The following is an 18833-nucleotide window of genomic DNA, read 5'->3' as shown; positions in this document are numbered from 1 at the left end:
GAAGACAGAATGGTGGAATTCACTGCTGTGGAACAGAATAAAGAAAAAAGAATGAAAAGAAATGAAGACTGCCTAAGAGGCCTCAGAGACAATATTAAATGCAGCAACATTTGCATTATAGGGGTCCCAGAAGAAGAGAGAGAGAAAGGACCAGAGAAAATATTTGAAGACAGTATAGTCGAAAACTTCCCTAACATGGGAAAGGAAATAACCACCCAAGTCCAGGAAGCGCAGAGAGCCCCAGACAGGATAAACCCAAGGAGAAACATGCTGAGACACATAATAATCAAATTGACAAAAATTAAAGACAAAGAAAAATTATTGAAAGCAACAAGGGAAAAACGACAAATAACATACAAGGCAACTCCCATAAGGTTAACAGCTGATTTCTCAGCAGAAACTCTACAAGCCAGAAGGGAGTAGCACGATATGTTTAAAGTGATGAAAAGAAACAACCTACAATCAAGATTACTCTACGCTGCAAGGATCTCATTCAGATTTGATGCAGAAATCAAAAGCTTCATAGACAAGCAAAAGCTAAGAGAATTCAGCACCACAAAACCAGCTTTACAACAAATGCTAAAGGAACTTCTCTAGGAAGGAAACACAAGACAAGGAAAAGACTTACAATAAGAAACCCAAAACAATTAAGAAAACGGTAATGGGAAAATACATATCAATAACTACCTTAAATGTAAATGGATTAAATGCTCCAAACAAAAGACATAGACTGGCTGAATGAATACAAAAACAAGATCCATATATATGCTGTCTACAAGAGACCCACTTCAGACCTAGGGACACATACAGACTGAAAGTGATGGGATGGAAAAAGATATTCCATGCAAATGGAAATCAAAAGAAAGCTGGAGTAGCAATACTCATATTAGGTAAAATAGACTTTAAAATAAAGACTGTTACAAGAGACAAGGAAGGACACTACATAATGATCAAGGGATCCATCCAAGGAGAAGATATAGCAATTACAAATATATATGCACCCAACATAGGAGCACCTCAATACATAAGGCAAATGCTAACAGCCATAAAAGGGGAAATTGACAGTAACACAATCATAGTAGGGGACTTTAACACCCCAATTTCGCCAAAGGACAGGTCATCCAAAATGAAAATAAATAAGGAAACACAAGCTTTAAATGACACATTAAACAAGATGGACTTAACTGATATTTATAGGACATTCCATCCAAAAACAACAGAATACACTTTCTTCTCAAGTGCTCATGGAACATTCTTCAGGGTAGATCACATCTTGGGTCACAAACCAAGCCTTGGTAAATTTGAGAAAATTGAAATCATATCAAGCATCTTTTCTGACCACAACTCTATGAAATTAGAAATCAATTACAGGGGGGAAAAAAAAGGTAAAAAACACAAACACATGGAGGCTAAACAATACGTTACTAAATAACCAAGAGATCACTGAAGAAATCAAAGAGGAAATCAAAAAATACCTAGAGACAAATTACAATGAAAACATGATGATCCAAAACCTATGGGATGCAGCAAAAGCAGTTCTCAGAGGGAAGTTTATAGCAATACAATCCTACCTCAAGAAACAAAAAAAATCTCAAATAAACAATGTAACCTTACACCTAAAGGAACTAGAGGAAGAAGAACAAACAAAACCCAAAGTTAGCAGAAGGAAAGAAATCATAAAGATCAGAGCAGAAATAAATGAAATAGAAACAAAGAAAACAATAGCAAAGATCAATAAAACTAAAAGCTGGTTCTTTGAGAAGATAAACAAAATTGATAAACCTTTAGACAGACTCATCAAGAAAAAGAGGGAAAGGACTCAAATCAATAAAATTAGAAATGAAAAAGGAGAAGTTACAACAGAAACCGCAGAAATACAAAGCATCATAAGAGACTACTACAAGCAACTCTATGCCAATAAAATGGACAACCTGGAAGAAATGGACAAAATCTTAGAAAGGTATAACCTTCCAAGACTGAACCAGGAAGAAATAGAAAATATGAACAGAACAATCACAAGTAATGAAATTGAAACTGTGATTAAAAATCTTCCAACAAACAAAAGTCTAGGACCAGATGGCTTCACAGGTGAATTCTATCAAACCTTTAGAGAAGAGCTAACACCCATCCTTCTCAAACTCTTCCAAAAAATTGCAGAGGAAGGAACACTCCCAAACTCATTCTATGAGGCCACCATCACTCTGATACCAAAACCAGACAAAGATACTACAAAAAAAGAAAATTACAGACCAATATCACTGATGAATATAGATGCAAAAATCCTCAACAAAATACTAGCAAACAGAATCCAACAACACATTAAAAGGATCATACAGCATGATTAAGTGGGATTTATCCCAGAGATTCAAGGATTCTTCAATATATGCAAATCAATCAATGTGATACATCATATCAACAAATTGAAGAATAAAAACCATATGATCATCTCAATAGATGCAGAAAAAGCTTTTGACAAAATTCAACACCCATTTATGATAAAAACTCTCCAGAAAGTGGGCATACAGGGAGCCTACCTCAATGTAATAGAGGTCATATATGACAAACCCACAGCAAACATCATTCTCAATGGTGAAAAACTGAAAGCATTTCCTCTAAGATCAGGAACAAGACAAGGATGTCCACTCTCACCACTATTATTCAACATAGTTTTGGAAGTCCTAGCCATGGCAATCAGAGAAGAAAAACATATAAAAGGATACAAATTGGAAAAGAAGACGTAAAACTGTCACTGTTTGCAGATGACATGAAACTATACATAGAGAATCCTAAAGATGCCACCAGAAAACTACTAGAGCTAATCAATGAATTTGGTAAAGTTGCAGGATACAAAATTAATGCACAGATAGCTCTTGCATTCCTTTACACTAACAATGAAAGATCAGTAAGAGAAATTAAGGAAACAGTCTCATTCACTATTGCAACAAAAAGAATAAAATACCTAGGAATAAACCTACCTAAGGAGGTAAAAGGCCTTTACTAAGTAAACTATAAGACACTGATGAAAGGAATCAAAGATGACACAAACAGATGGAGAGATATACCATGTTCTTGGACCAGAAGAATCAATATTGTGAAAATGACTTTGCTACCCAAAACAATCTACAGATTCAATGCAATCCCTATCAAATTACCAGTGGCATTTTTTACAGAACTAGAAAAAACAAATCTGAAAAATTCTATGGAGACACAAAAGACCCCGAATAACCAAAGCAGTCTTGAGGAAACAAATGGAGCTGGAAGAATCAGACACCCTGACTTCAGACTATAGTAGAAAGCTACAGTAATCAAGACAATATGGTACTGGCACAAAAACAGAAATATAGATCAATGGAACAGGATAGAAAGTCCAGAGATAAACACACCTATGGTCCACTAATCTATGACAAAGGAGGCAAGAATATATAATGGAGAAAGGACAGTCTCTTCAGTAAGTGGTGCTGGGAAAACTGGACAGCTACATGTAAAAGAATGAAATTAGAACACTCCCTAACACCATACACAAAAATAAACTCAAAATGGATTAAAGACCTAAATGTAAGGCCAGACACTATAAAACTCTTAGAGGAAAGCACAGGAAAAACACTCTCTGACATAAATCACAGCAAGATTTTTTTTGATCCACCTCCTAGAGTAATGGAAATAAAAACAAAAATAAACAAATGGGACCTAATGAATTGTAAAAGCTTCTGCAAAGCAAAGGAAACTACAAACAAGATGAAAAGACAACTCTCAGAATGGGAGAAAATATTTGCAAACAAATCAATGGACAAAGGATTAATCTCCAATATATATAAACAGCTCATGCAGCTCAATATTAAAAAAACAAACAACCCAATGCAAAAATGCGCAGAAGACCTAAATAGACATTTCTCCAAAGAAGACATACAGATACCCAAGAAGCACATGAAAAACTGCTCAATGTCACTAATTATTAGAGAAATGCAAATCAAAAGTACAATGAGGTATCACCTCGCACTAGTTAGAATGGGCATCATCAGAAAATCTACAAACAACAAATGCTGGAGAGGGTGTGGAGGAAAGGGACCCTCTTGCACTGTTGGTGGGAATGTAAATTGATACAGCCACTATGGAGAACAGTATGGAGGTTCCTTAAAAAACTAAAAATAGAAGTACCATATGACCCAGCAATCCTACTACTGGGCATATACCCAGAGAAAATGATAATTCAAAAAGACACACGCACCCCAATGTTCATTGCAGCACTATTTGCAATAGCCAGTTCATGGAAGCAACCTAAATGCCCATTGACAGACAAATGGATAAAGAAGATGTGGTACATGTATACAATGGAATATAACTCAGCCATAAAAAGGATGAAATAATGCCATTTGCAGCAACATGGATGGACCTAGAGATTGTCATACTGAGTGAAGTAAATCATACACATACAAATATGATATCGCTTATATGTGGAATCTAAAAAAATGGTACAAGTGAACTTATTTACAAAACAGAAATAGAGTCACAGATGTAAAAAAAAAACTTATGGTTACCAAGGGGGAAAGGTGGGGGGAGGGATAAATTGGGAGATTGGGAATGACATATACACACTACTATATATAAAATAGATAACTAATAAGGACCTACTGTATAACACAGGGAACTCTACTCAATACTCTGTAATGACCTGTATGGGAAAAGAATCTAAAAAAGAGTGGATATATGTATATGTATAACTGATCCATTTTGCTGTACAGCAGAAACTAACACAACATTGTAAATCAACTATACTCCAATAAAAATGTTTAAAAAAAGCAACCTTTCACTTTCTCTAAGAGAACAGAATTCCCCTGCATAAAATAATTTCAAAACTTTACCTATGGCATTTTCCTTCAAGATGAGGTACTGATTCTCCTCAGGATCCGCCCTATACCCCCTTGCTTCCAGATCCACAGTAGATCCCCATGTAATGTGGGTAGAGAAGGTCTGCTCCAGGAGGAGATAGCATGGACACTGAAGAATTGTAGGGTCTGACTAATCTGTAGTGATGATTCTGGAGACCTTGCATGGAAGTGGATTCCAAGGGTGTTAAAACAAAGAGAATGAAATGGACATTGGATTGGACCAAATTCATCAATGGGGATGCACATTTCTGTGAATTGGACTTAATGTGTTGCTTCAAGCACTTGGCAATGGTGTCAAGGATTTGCTGAATTGTTAAACAAAGCCTTGACTCAATGGTAACTTATAGCCAATACGGTTGAGAAATTCTGGCACACTGTAGAGAAAGGAGTACAAGGCTTAAGGATGTGAGAATACTGGAAAAACCTATTATGTTTAATCTGCTCACCTTCTCTCTAATGATATCCTCCAGAGGGACCGGTGGACCCTTCTTCCCCAAGACATTCATTTGGTGACAGCAGCCTTTGAAAGACAGGTTCTGGTTTGCCCCTAGAACTGGTAGAGATTGAATGCCTTAGCCTGACACACCAAGCAATTACGTAACCAGTTCTTACTGTCATGAACTGATGTTATCTGTTCCACAAATCATAAACTTGGACTTGGATAACACCATTCTATTATTACCTGGAAATGGTGTATGAGACCAAGTGTAAGCAAGTCCATAAAGAACAAATAAATTACATAAGCAGATGGCTCAGAATCTCACTAGGCTCTGGTAACAAAATTCTCTCCCTTGGAACCTTCAAACCTAAGAGTGACAAATATGTTCCACTTTTGCTAGTACCCGGCTACCTCACCATCCTTTTTGGGATCCTTAGCCCTGTCCCAAACTCTGTAGGTAGTCTCTTCACTACATTCTTTTCAGTTAAACCTCTTTTGAGTAAACTAGCTATCTGCTACCTGCTGGGACCCTGACTGATTCACTGTATAAAATACACACCCATGCGTGAGCATACAAGTGCTTGTGTGCACATACACACAATATTCTCATTATCCAAGATTATGTCAAAAGAATAAAAGGAGTCTGAATGGGTCAAGAGAAATAGTGTGCTGCTGTGAAAAGGAAATGATCTCTTGAGTTACATAACCTGAGATGTAATACCCAGCGTCATTTGTCTTTGGTTAATGGGTAAGAGAAAAGTAAATTCCTTTCCCCTTTGAACCTCAATTTCTTAGTCTGTAATAAAGAAACTAATAGTAGCTCACTGATTCATTGTGATGATTAAATTAAAAATGTAATGACATGTAAAGCACCTAAAATCATGGGTTGTACAGTCAATGTTATTTCATTAGTTGTAGAAGTAACATAGAGGATCATTTATCCAGGAATCTAAACAATGGAAGCATCCAAACTATGGAATTTATGTCAAAGCATTTGCTTTAAGGAGCATTCATTTCTTTAAAAATCACAGCAGTCGGGGGCTTCCCTGGTGGCGCAGTGGTTGAGAGTCCGCCTGCCGATGCAGGGGACACGGGTTCGAGCCCTGGTCTGGGAAGATCCCACGTGCCGCGGAGCAGCTGGGCCCGTGAGCCACAACTACTGAGCCTGCGCGTCTGGAGCCTGTGCTCCGCAACAAGAGAGGCCGCGATGGTGAGAGGCCCGCGCACCGTGATGAAGAGTGGCCCCCGCTCGCCGCAACTAGAGAAAGCCCTCGTGCAGAAACGAAGACCCAACACAGCCAAAAATAAATAATAAATAAAATAGGTTGCAGTTTCTATAAAAGAAAAAACTTAAAAAAAAAAAATCACAGCAGTCTAATAACTGAAGAACAAGTTGCTATGGTGCATCTCCATGGTAACGGTGAATTTCCGCCAGACAGCCAAGGGCCATCCAGCGTTACAATCCACACTGTCCTCACAGCATGGTGGAAAGCACAGTGGGTGAGTTCAGCCACATCTTGGTGATCTGGCTGGTACAGCATGACTTGTGAGAGAGTTTGTAAACAACATGGCCATTCGTTACATGCTTTACCACGTCATTTTATGATCATTTCTCTTGAAGGTGAAATATCAAAATTTTAGGAATAATTGACTGAGAAGAGTTTGGGTCCTTGACATTCCAGATAAACAAATTTTTACCTCATGTGCTTTGCAATTGCTGGCTGCTGATAAAATCTATCACCTGGAAGTCTGCAGGGTATTATTTTCCCCCTAAAAGAAACATGATGCCCAATGAGAAAATTGTGTTTCTATTTAATTTAGTTTAGCCCTGTCTTGTTACTATAAAAAGATTTGCAAGAACTTACAAAAATACACAAATGGGAAAAAACTAAACAGATGAGCAAATCTGAGTGAAGGGGAAATAAGGATAGGAAAATAAAACAAAGCTAACGGAAAGGTTAGTACATAAAAAATCGAAGTCATAAATTATTATGCACTTATTAAAGTTGAACCACAAGTATGTCTCTAAAATTTCTGGTAGCTGAAAAGGAGAAACATTGGTTACAGGATTCACAGAATGGATGAGTTTAAAATAAATCAGCTGCCCAAGAGACACTGCATTTCCTAGTAATAAAAACTTCGAGTAATTTCTCTATGCATCAACATAAGGGAGACCACAGGAGATTATGTCCTTCACAACATTATCTACAATAAATATAATAAATGAGTGTCATCTCAGATAACAATTTCGTGTAACCTTCTTAAATGTATTCAATAAAAGTTATTCTATGAAGGTCAAACAGTCTAGTCAAAGTTCATAGGATATGTATGGTCTTATTTGGAAGGAGAATAAAAGTAAAACACTTCAAAAAAATTAATGAACTATTTACCCATTGTTAAGAATTAACAGAGAATTCAAATTGATATTCTTATGATCTAATCTAATAACTGGAATGGTAGAGATTTGGTGTTGCTGAACTAAAGACAGATCCACATGCTTTGATCATCAATTAAATGGTGGAAGATAGGTTTACCCACATCCAAGAAAGTTAAGAACCCAACTAAGACCCATGGCTGACCAACTGACCATCCTACCTTTGTAAGAGGTAGACTGAGAATTTACAAGGAAGAACAAGGATTTGACATGAGAAATCTTGTAATTAAATAATTGCTATAAATGTTCTGTTGCTCTTTTCCATTTATTTCCAATTTATACTCTTTAAGAAGCCTTTTGATTAGAGGCTGAACTGGCATAACAGGTTTCCAAAGTATGCGGTGTTTCCTTTCTTCTTTCTTCACTCTGACATTAATTGGTCTCCTATTATATATCAAGCACTGTGTTGGATAGTGGGAATATGATGAGGATGACATTATTATTGCACTAAAAGCCTAGAAGCCTAGACATATGTAAACAGCCATTCCAATAGAGTTTACAATATTATAGGAGTAAATAGAAAGAACACTTAGCTTTCCTTGAAAAAGAAGTTCAGGAAATACTTCACAGAAGGAGAAATGACTAAGATGAATTTTGAAAAATGGGTGAGAGCTTGCTGAGTGAAGAGGAGGAGGACGTGTCCTTCAAGTACAGAAAATAGCCCATGGAAAAGCACAAAGTGAGAAAGAGTGCTTCAAGCGCAGAACATAGGTCATGGAAAGACACAAAGTTGAGACATGCATGGCAAATTTGGGCAACAGCAGGTAATTTAGCAACGAGGATGTACAAGGACAGGAAAGGAGAGAAGAGGGGCTGGGAGGCAGGGGCTTTGTAGACTATGCAAGTTGAGCCTTTCAAAGATATTTAAGTAAGAAAACACGACCTTCAGACTTGGACTTCAGAAGGATATCTCTGGCAGCAGCTGGAAGGACGGTGCACAAGAAAGAGTTTGACCACTGCATAGTTTGAACATCACTGCAATGGTGGTGTGACATATTAGATAATATTTAGAATATAAAACTGGTGTGACTATGTGATCAATAAGGTTTGATAGGGAGTGATAAAGAAAAAATATAATTGAGAATAATCTCCAGGTTTCCAGCTTGGGCAACTCTGTGAATGATGATATTATTCACAAAGATAAGAGGAAATAAGGAAGAGTAAGTCTCAGTTAATGAGTTCAGATTGGGTTTATTGCGGATGGAATACTGTGGAAGATGAAAGAAATACGTAGTGTCTTGTCAGACATTGGAGAGATAGCAAGGCTGAAGAGAGCTAATGGTGGTGGAAACAGGTGTGTGGATAGATGGTGGAGAGAGAGTATATAGAATCAAGGACAGCATTGAGGCACACCTGTATTTCAGAGGAATAAGACCCCATAAAAGAAAGCAGTGAGGACTGGTCAGGCAGGAAGAGAACCAGTTACTAAAGAGGAGGAAATACCATAAAAGAAGGAGAGGTCTGTAGCTTTAAATGTATGAAAATTGAAAATAAAATGGGCCAATTGGCTTTGGAAATTAGATTTTTGGCGACCATGTTTAATAGCCTGCATTCAAAATACATTAGGGGACTTCCCTAACGGTCCAGTGGTAAAGAATCCACCTTCCAATGCAGGGGACGCGGGTTCAATCCCTGGTTGGGGAATTAAGATCCCACTTGCCGCGGGGCAACTAAGCCCACGTGCGGTGAGCTACAGAGCTCACGTGCCCTGGAGCCCGCAGGCCACAACTAGAGAGAAGCCTGCGCGCTGCAACAAAAAGATCCCGCATGCTGCAACTAAGACCCGACACAGCCAAAAAAATTTAAAAATAAATATAAAAATAAATAAATAAATAAAAGGTTCCCCCAAATACAGTTAATGGCCTATATGGGAAAAGAATCTAAGCAAGAGTGTATATATGTATATGTATAACAGATTCACTTTTCTGTACACCTGAAACTAACACAACATTGTAAATCAACTATTGTGCAATAAAATTAAAATTTTTAAAAATAAATAAAATAAAAACAAAACCAAAAAAACCCAAAATACATTTAATGAATGCCGTACGTACTCTGAGACACTCTCATAGGAGCTCGGAGCATAGCACTGAAGCTAACAGACACAATCCCTTTCATCATGAAACTTACACTCTCAGCAATAAACAATAAATGTGTTAACTGAGTACAAAAGTAAATGTGACACAACCTAGAAGATAATAGTGTTATGGAAAATATAAGGCAGGGTAAGAAAGTAGAGTTGGGGACAGGAGGGCACAGAGAAGGATGGTCTGGGTAGGTCTCCTGGAGGAGACGATATTTAATCAGACGCTTGAAAGAAATGAGGGGGTGAGCCATGAGGATATCTGGGAAACAGCATCTCAGACAGAGGAGTAGCTCATGGAAAGGCTGCAAACGTGCCTGGCATGCTTGAGAAGCAACGAGGAGACCCGCACGGCTGGAGTAGCATGAACGAGGAGGAAGCACTGGGAGATGACGTCAAAGAGTTTAGGTCTTCTAAGACCTTGTGGGCTATTGTAAGGACTTTGACTTTATGCAAAATGGCGGGCCACTGGAGGGTTTTGAAAAAGGTTTACTCTGAATGCTGTGAGGAGAATAGACTTGCAGCCAGGGGCATGGGAGCAAGGGTGGAAGGAAGGACGTTAGTTAGGAAGCTATTACAATCGTCCAGGTAAGAGATACTGGTGATCAGACCATGTGGCAAAAGTGGTGAGGAGTAAGCAATTTGTAGATATTTTCTCAAGATAATGCCGTCAGGATTTTCTGATGGATCAGAAATGGTTTGAGAGAAAGAGAGGAACCCACATTTTTGGCCAGAGCAACTGGAAAAACGGAGATGCCATCAACTGAGCTCGGGAGAATGTGGGTAGAACAAGTTTGGGAAGGGGCAGTAATCAGGAATTGAGTTCGGGACAGGTTAAGTTGATAAGCTGTTGCATATCTTGGTGGAGATGGGGAATGGGCAGTTGGGTATACTATTATAGATCCAGAGGAGAGATCTGGACCGTCGATATAAATGCTAAAGCTGTGGCCACGTCCATGGTATTTAAAGCCATAAAATAGGCTGAGCCCATCAAGGGAGGATGTGGAGGAGAATAGGACCAAGGACTGAGCCCTGGGACCTGCAAGGCTAGAGATGGGGGGGAAAGAGGAGGAGCCAGCAAAAGCACTTAAAGAAAGTGGTCAATGAGGCGGAGGAAAAACCAAACGAGTGTGGTATCCTTAAAATCAAGTGAAGAAAATGGAGCAAGAGGGGGCTGGTGACCAGTCCTGTCAAATGCTGCCATTAAGTTCAGCAGGTTGAGGAAGGAGAATTGATGCTTGGATTTAATAATGTCATCGGGGACTTTGACAAGAGCTTTCAGTGTGAGAGGCAACACCCTGCTTAGGGTGAGTTTAAAAGAGCATTTTGAAATAGTGAGGAGTTTTGTTGCAAAGAGGAGCAAAGGAATGATTAGTTGGCAGAGTACATGCGAGCAAGAGAGGTAATCTTCTTGTCGTTAAAGATGGAAGATGTGCACAGATGCGACTGCAGTGGGTTGAAGAGTGAATGGAAGTTGAAAAAATGAAGACAAAGAAAATAATGATTGTTTCAGAAATCTTGGTTGTAAAGGGATGGGGTGAAAGAAGGTACTAGCCAAAAGGTTACTCAGGGCAGAGGAAAAGTTAGCTTCCTGTCTACTTAAGATGTTTTAAAATTTTGAACATGTGTCTGTGCTCATAGAAAAGAACCGGAAGATAGGAACAGGGAAAAAATGTTGAACCGCGGTTCCTGGGAAGGTGGAAGGGATAGGGCACAGGTAGACGGCTGAGCCTTAGACAAACTATGTGCAGGTCTTGAATCAGAGTGGTGGCGATAAGGATAAAGATGCGGGTAGTGAAAATGCTTGTAGATTCGGGGGTTGATTGATGAGGGAGATTTTGCTGGCTGATTTCTATTTTCCTTGCAGAGTAGAAGAAAAAGTAATCTCTAAGAGTAAGGAGAGGGAGGGCAGAGATGTAGGAGGGAAACAAGATGTAGAGGGCATACAATTTGGAATGTTTGTTATGTGCTCTCTACTGCCTGCTGAATACAGCTTGCTTTTTCCCTACCTAAGCACACAAATGTATACACATATGGACAAAAAAATAGGAATATGCAAATTTCCTTCTAAATACAATTTCTCAGACATCCCATTAGAATTGTAACCTCCTTTATTCTTAGTCATTATGTAGCATGTGCTAGGTGTAGGGCAGAATTCTAAGGTGGTCCCACTGAAACTTACCTTCTGATACCCATGGCCTTGTGTAATCCTCTTCCCTTGAGTGTGAACTGGATCAAATGGCCTGCTTTCAACAAAGAGCCTACAGCAACAGTAATGGGTAGATCACTTCTGAGATTAGGTTATGAGACTGTGACTTTTGCTCACTCCTTCTCACTTGCACTCTCTGATGGAAACCAGCGGCCAGGTTAGGAGCTGCCCTTTAAAGAGGCCTGCATGGCAAGGAACTGAGGGTGACCTCCAGCCAACAACCAGCAAGGAGCTGAGGCTTTCATGCAACAACCTGTGAGGGACTGAAAACTACCAATCCCCACATGAGTGAGCTTGAAGCAGACCCTTCCCTAGTTGAGACTTGAGATGATCACAACATACATTTACTGCAGTCCATGAGAGTCCCCTAAAGAGAGGACCCAGCTAAACCAAGCTGAGGTTCATGACCCACAGAAACTGTTAGACAGTAACTATTTTGTTGTAAGTCACTACATTTTGGAGGTGATCTGTCACTCAGCCATAGATAACTTATACGCTCGGAGATTTTTAAATTTCTGCTTCTAAAACAGGTCCCTTCAAATAATTAAAAATTACCTCTGTCCCCAAGTATTTACTGTGGCAACAAAAAAAAAAAATACACTGTATAGGATGGGAAAGGACAGGGCAGAAAGTGGAAGAGAAGTTTAAAGGAAAAATGGGGGACTAGATTGAGGTGCAAGTCAGTAATCTCACCTCCAAGGGAGCCGACGTAGGATATAAGACAACCCAGAGGACCAAAAGAGTGAAGGAGAAAAAGAGAGTGTTTTGAACCAAAGGGACAGAGGCATATTGGGGACAAATCCTCCCCAACTTGCTAGGGACTTAATGCTTATTGAAGGAAGGGCTGAATGTGTAACCCTTGCCAGATATCAGCCAAAATTTCACAAGGCACACACTTGGATTTTACAGACTGTGAACTAGGAAATTATGATGTAGAGGCAAGTCAGTTGCTCAAGATAGCTCAGTGCCTTTTTAGTGGAATAGAGCATTGGGTTAAGTTCCTTAAAATTTAGTGCCTTTGCTCTGCTAACCCACAAGATCTTTTAGTGCAACAGTGACAATATCAGTTATTTCTTGAACTTTAGGAGAATATATAGAGCATGTAGTATATCTACACAGTCTATCTAGTTATGATCTGTTTCTATCTCTTATTGGTTGTCTAGTATCAGTAATATAGGTAATGTTTCCTAAATAAACTAAAGTAAAAACAGAGGTTCAGAGAAGTGACTAGTTCAACAGAGCAAAATTAGACTCATATCTAGAACTCAGTTTGGTCCTGCACGCTGTCTGTATTTATGCAAGGAAAAAGGTAGAATATTTGGACTGAAGCCTGACTTCATTATATTTTCAGTATTTAAAGGGACCTTATTAGTATCTCCTCTGAGTGTTAAATATCTTTATGATTCAGGTATGGTTTGTGACATTGGGCATAGGGAAAATTGTCAGAAGTAGAACTAATCCTCCTGGAAAGAAAGTTGTTCTTAGGTTCTTTTTAAGGTTATAAGATTCACTATGTGCTTCAGCCAGGAGAAAGAAGCCAGTTTAGAGCTGGTTCTAAGAAAATTAAGTTTCAAAATTTAAGGCAATTTACTGAGTTATTAATATGAGAATATAAAATCTAAATTAAAATCTTTCCTGACCTATATTCTAATCTGCCCCAAAAATCCTACTGGACCTTCCAAGCCCATTCAAAATGCCCTACATCATCAAGTCAATCTATCACACTCATCATCTAGCTCTAATGCTAGAGCTGCCCACATTTCTGTCCAAGGTTAACCCATGCACCTGTGCTCTGAATTCCAGACTCTTCTGGCCTCTCGGGGACCACAGCAGTGAGCAACACTGCCACCTGCTGGGAGTTTGAGAAGTTACAGAATGGGACTACCCAAATATTCTTGAACTTCAGGATTTGAAGCTTTCTTAAAGAATCTTGTTCGTAAAGAAATGTAGATAAATCCCAATTGTGTTTAATGATAATTCTTATCTTTTAGGTCATAATGCTATTACATTACGACTCTTAGACTTGAACTCTGGAAAGGCTGCAGTTTAGGAATTGCTCTTCTCAGGGTAATTTACATTTTTACTCTAGTTGGTGCCATTAAATTACCAATATTAAATCAAGCATTATAGCCTAGTTGAACGTGTATTTCAATAGAGGGAGGTTAAAGAGACACATATAACTCTCCATTCAGACGGGGTGGAAGAATCCGTGTAGTTAAATTAGAAGGCGTCTTGCTGTAGGGAAAACATTTTCATGGCTGTTCTTGATAATGGATGAATTTAAAGTGATAGTCAATCTAAGATTGCTAAGTAACAAATGATATTTGCATAAAGTTGTTCATTGCTTCATTTCAAATAGTAAAAAGAAAAAAGAAGAAAGATATGGTAACTTGAAACTATAAAACGTAAAAAAATATGTTAAGTGAGAAAATTAAAAATCACTGTAACTGCAACTATGGAAAAGATATGCATGCTTACAGAGTGGTGGCCAGGAGGTCAAGCTATACATCCATTGATGGAACTCAGCATGTTTAAATCGTGTTAGGGTGAACTTCTAGAGGATGGTAAACTTTTACATCACCTCTATGGTTCCCCTGCTCTATATCAGATTCTGAACCACATGAACCTAGTTTTGGCCAAGGTCCAAAGCATCCTGTCTCACTCTCTTGTGTAGGACCTTCTTTTGGCTTCTGACCTCAAGTGGACCATATTTCAAGATGCCATAATCCCTCCGACTTACTGCGTCCTCCTTACTCCTCTCCTTAGTATTTGAGAAGTCAGGAAGGTACGGTCCACTCCCAGAAAAAAAGATTAACATTACCCCTTCAAACACACATACAATTTCTGAAGGACAGTGAAAACAGTTCTCTACTTTGCCTTTCAAGACATTTATCAACCCATATGGAATCCATTTCCCATGGGCATAAGGGGGTCCCTTCTCTCTGGTCTCCCTTCTCTGTCTTCTTCTTTCTCCTCTCCTTTTACCCCCTCATTATTTTAGTCCTTTTTCATCCCCTGGAGTCATTTGACTCCTTCAAATTTTCCCCTTAGTGAAGCTGGAACAGAGACAAGTAGGGAGCGTAATTCATATCCTTTAAGTCCTGAATAAGGCAGGATAAAGGACAGTGTACTTTGAGGTCCATCCTCAGAGTGGAAACATCTAAAGGACAAAAAAACCCTTTCTCGTAGTAATATTGTCACCATTTTAAAGCATAGCAGAGCTTGTCCTTTCTCTACCTATGTAAGCTCCCTATTTATTGCCATAGCTTGTATTGACAGTGGGAGTGGGGGAATAGGTTGGGGGTAGGGAAGCACCCGCTCCAGGAAGGAGACGAGACAGCTTTGAAATTCTGTGTGGGGTGGAGTGTGGATGTGGTCCCAGTGACAACGTCCCAGACAGACTTTCTGCGCCCTCCCTTCTGCTACTTCCCTTCTTCCCCATGGGGGACTTCCAGACAATCTGCTAGACGTACAATTCATAATGATCTGTGTTATGTGAAAGGATGGTAATGGTCTCTTTCATATCAGTTACACAATAAGGTCTGTAACCAAACACTACATTTATATTCAGTTGCTTAAAATAATAGTCATGATCTGTGCCAAAAAAGAGAAAGCCAGGCTGTTTTGTGTGTCTGACCACGAGACCTACAGTCTGTAGATGTTTCTCCTCCTATAATCTCTTCCATCTGTGGTATTGTGGTGCAAGGACAGAGGGAAACCATTCACGAGCTCAAGTAAGATTTATTTTGATGACAATTCAGATGCTGATAGAAAGCCAACTAGAGTAAACCTCAGAGATCTTATATTCTGACTGGCCTTGGGGTGGGCAGTTTACCAAAAAGCAAAAAGAGCCTTACATTTTTTCTGATGACTGATTATGTCTTAACTAGTCACTGACTGAGAGCTGATGAGAGCTAAATGCTCCAGTCACTCAAATGTTGGGTCCATTTATGTGCTGGAAGAGGAAGCAGACAAGCCTGTGTAATTGATGTAAGAATTCAACTCATCATATTAAATAGGGTTGGAATTTGGTTAGTGTTTTCCTTCCAAAATGAGACCTATGCCTGGAACTAAAGAATGGCCAAAATTTTGCAGAATTAACTACTATATTATATCAGGGTTCTCAGTGCTGGCTACACTTTGGAATTGCTGAAGACTTTTTAAAAATACCAGTGCTTAAGCCTAATCCCAGACCAATTAAATAGGATTCTTAAAAAAAAAGAACTCCTCAGTTGATGTGCACCAGGGCTGAGAACCAGTGCTATTAGACAGTGTACAATGGAATAGAAGCAAGTTTACAGCCTGACCTCATTTTCATTACATTCATTAATAACAGCCAGATTTGCAAATTACACTTGAGTAATCAATGTCTCAACTTGAAATTCTGACCAATAATTTCAGTCCTAGATGTAGAAATTTACCAAATGGTACCTAGCAGTTTCGTGAAATGATAAAATTTCTATTTATTCCCAAAGAATAGTTTATATACTGGGGCATTCTCTTCATTACCCATATTTGCAAAAGCTAAATATTCCATTCACTTTAACAGTAAATTCACAGTCTAAAAGTTAATTTAATCTAACTAATACTAAAACTTACTGAGGATGCATAACGATATTCTGAGAGCACAGTTGGAGAACATGTTTTCTTCAATTATTAAATAAAGGAAAGTGAGACTTCCCTGGTGGCGCAGTGGTTAAGAATCCGCCTGCCAATGCAGGGGACACCGGTTCGAGCCCTGGTCCGGGAAGATCTCACATGCCATGGAGCAACTAAGCCCGTGTGCCACAACTACTGAGCCTGCGCTCTAGACCCCGCGAGCCACAACTACTGAGCCCGCACGCACCACAACTACTGAAGCCCGTGCACCTAGAGCCCATGCTCCGCAACAAGAGAAGTGACCCCAGTGAGAAGCCCGCACACCGCAACGAAGAGTAGCCCCCCCTCGCCACAACTAGAGAAACCCCGTGTGCAGCAAGGAAGACCCAATGCAGCCAAAAAATAAGTAAATAAAGCTATTAAATCTGGTCAAAAGTATGGATCTTTTAAAAAATAAAATAAAATAAAGGAAAGCTAACTCAGTGTTTCTGGTGAGAACTCTAAATTATATAGTCTCTGAATATATACATATATTAATGAGGATGTAGATTAAGCTGCTGTAATGTGGAAATCCCAAAATACAGCGGATTAAACAATATTGAAGTTTATTTCTCTCTCATGAAACAACCAAGAGGAGGGTACCTTTTGGTACAAGGAAACTATTTCTAAAGTTGCCAATTTCTAGCCAATGGGGAGAGAGGAGAGGAAAGGAAAGAGGCCAAGCACATCACTTCCGCTCACATGCTGTTGGCCAGAACTTAGCCACATGTGCGTGCCTAGTTGCACGGAAGTTTGGGAAACGGAGTCTCCATCTCGGCAGCCATGTGCCCGACTGAAAACCAAAGATTTTTATTACTAATACAAAGAAGAGGAAAAGGGATACTGGGGATAAATCTCAACTTCCGCAACATCTACATACAGTCCAGAATCTAAATATACTTGGAATGCAAAGGAACGATATGGTTGAAATTTTTACTTTGAGAAAATTTATTTTCATGATGTGTTCTATATCAACATTTAAGAAGTTTAAAATTTGTATTCATTTGATCAAAAAGATATTTTATGATAGACTATCTTCCTTTATACAAGCTTTAGCTATGATATGCAAGTGATGTATAGCAAGTGATGCGTGTTATATGACGCATGCTATACTCTCAACACTATTCCTCAGCACTGACTTGGGCTTTTCCAGAACACAATAGTTCCACAGAACAATGTTCAGACAGATCTTATATGATTGTCAGTGTTATTTCCTTTATTTAATTGAATAGATTCTGGCAGCTTAGGCATGGACTCCTTTGAGAATCTGATGAAAATCGTGGATCCTCTACTCAAGTATATCAACGATTTAGCAAATAATTTTAGGGGCGTTAGAAACACCTTGCCCCATGAAGCCCAGTTTCAGAGTGTCTTGATTTCCCCCCTGTCTTCCACAGAAGCCTGGGAAAGTATAGATAAAATCACTAATCCCTCTCTCTGGGACCCACCAATGGAATTCCTGGAGCTCTGGCCCAAGGCGGACACCTAGCACAGGACCTGAAGCGTACTGATGCTAAATGATGTTAGTTCCCTGGTGTTTCAAAGCTCCTTTGCTCCCTGTAAGAACTCCTTGGTGTGCTGACATAGGTGAAAGTAAACAAATAAAATTATTGTTAATTAAAAAAAAAAAAAAAGAATTCCTTGGTGGTCCATGCATTCCCCTTGGTATTAGTGTTGCTTCTCCCATCTTCACCAACATGAATCACAACCAGAGCCTTGGTGGTTGACTTGATCATTCCCATGACATTAATGCCGCTCCTCCTTTTGGCATGGACACGGACCTTCTCCCCATCAGTGGGATGTTTCTCAATCTTTTTGCTCACCCAGCATCCGAAGCACCTTCTTACATATATTGCCTCTTTATACGTTTGGATGAGAGACAAAATTCACCTTGTGATGTTGAAACTGAAAACGCAAGATACTTTCTCTCTAGGGTCCCTTCTAACTATTGCATGGGCACTTAGTATAGGCTCTGACAGGTTTATGCATCTGCCACAAACTTTGAACTGAGAGCTAGTGATAGAACACAGCAGGGTCCGTGGAGAACGGTCTCTGGCAGCAGTGACAGCTGGGATCTGCAGTACCAGTGTTATTGTAATAGTACCGGTGTTATTGTAATAGTACTGGTGTTATTGTAATAGTAC

Source organism: Balaenoptera borealis, assembly GCF_965194805.1.
Source record: "Balaenoptera borealis genome assembly, chromosome: 4".
Lineage (NCBI taxonomy): Eukaryota > Metazoa > Chordata > Mammalia > Artiodactyla > Balaenopteridae > Balaenoptera > Balaenoptera borealis.
This window is presented reverse-complemented; position numbering follows the sequence as displayed.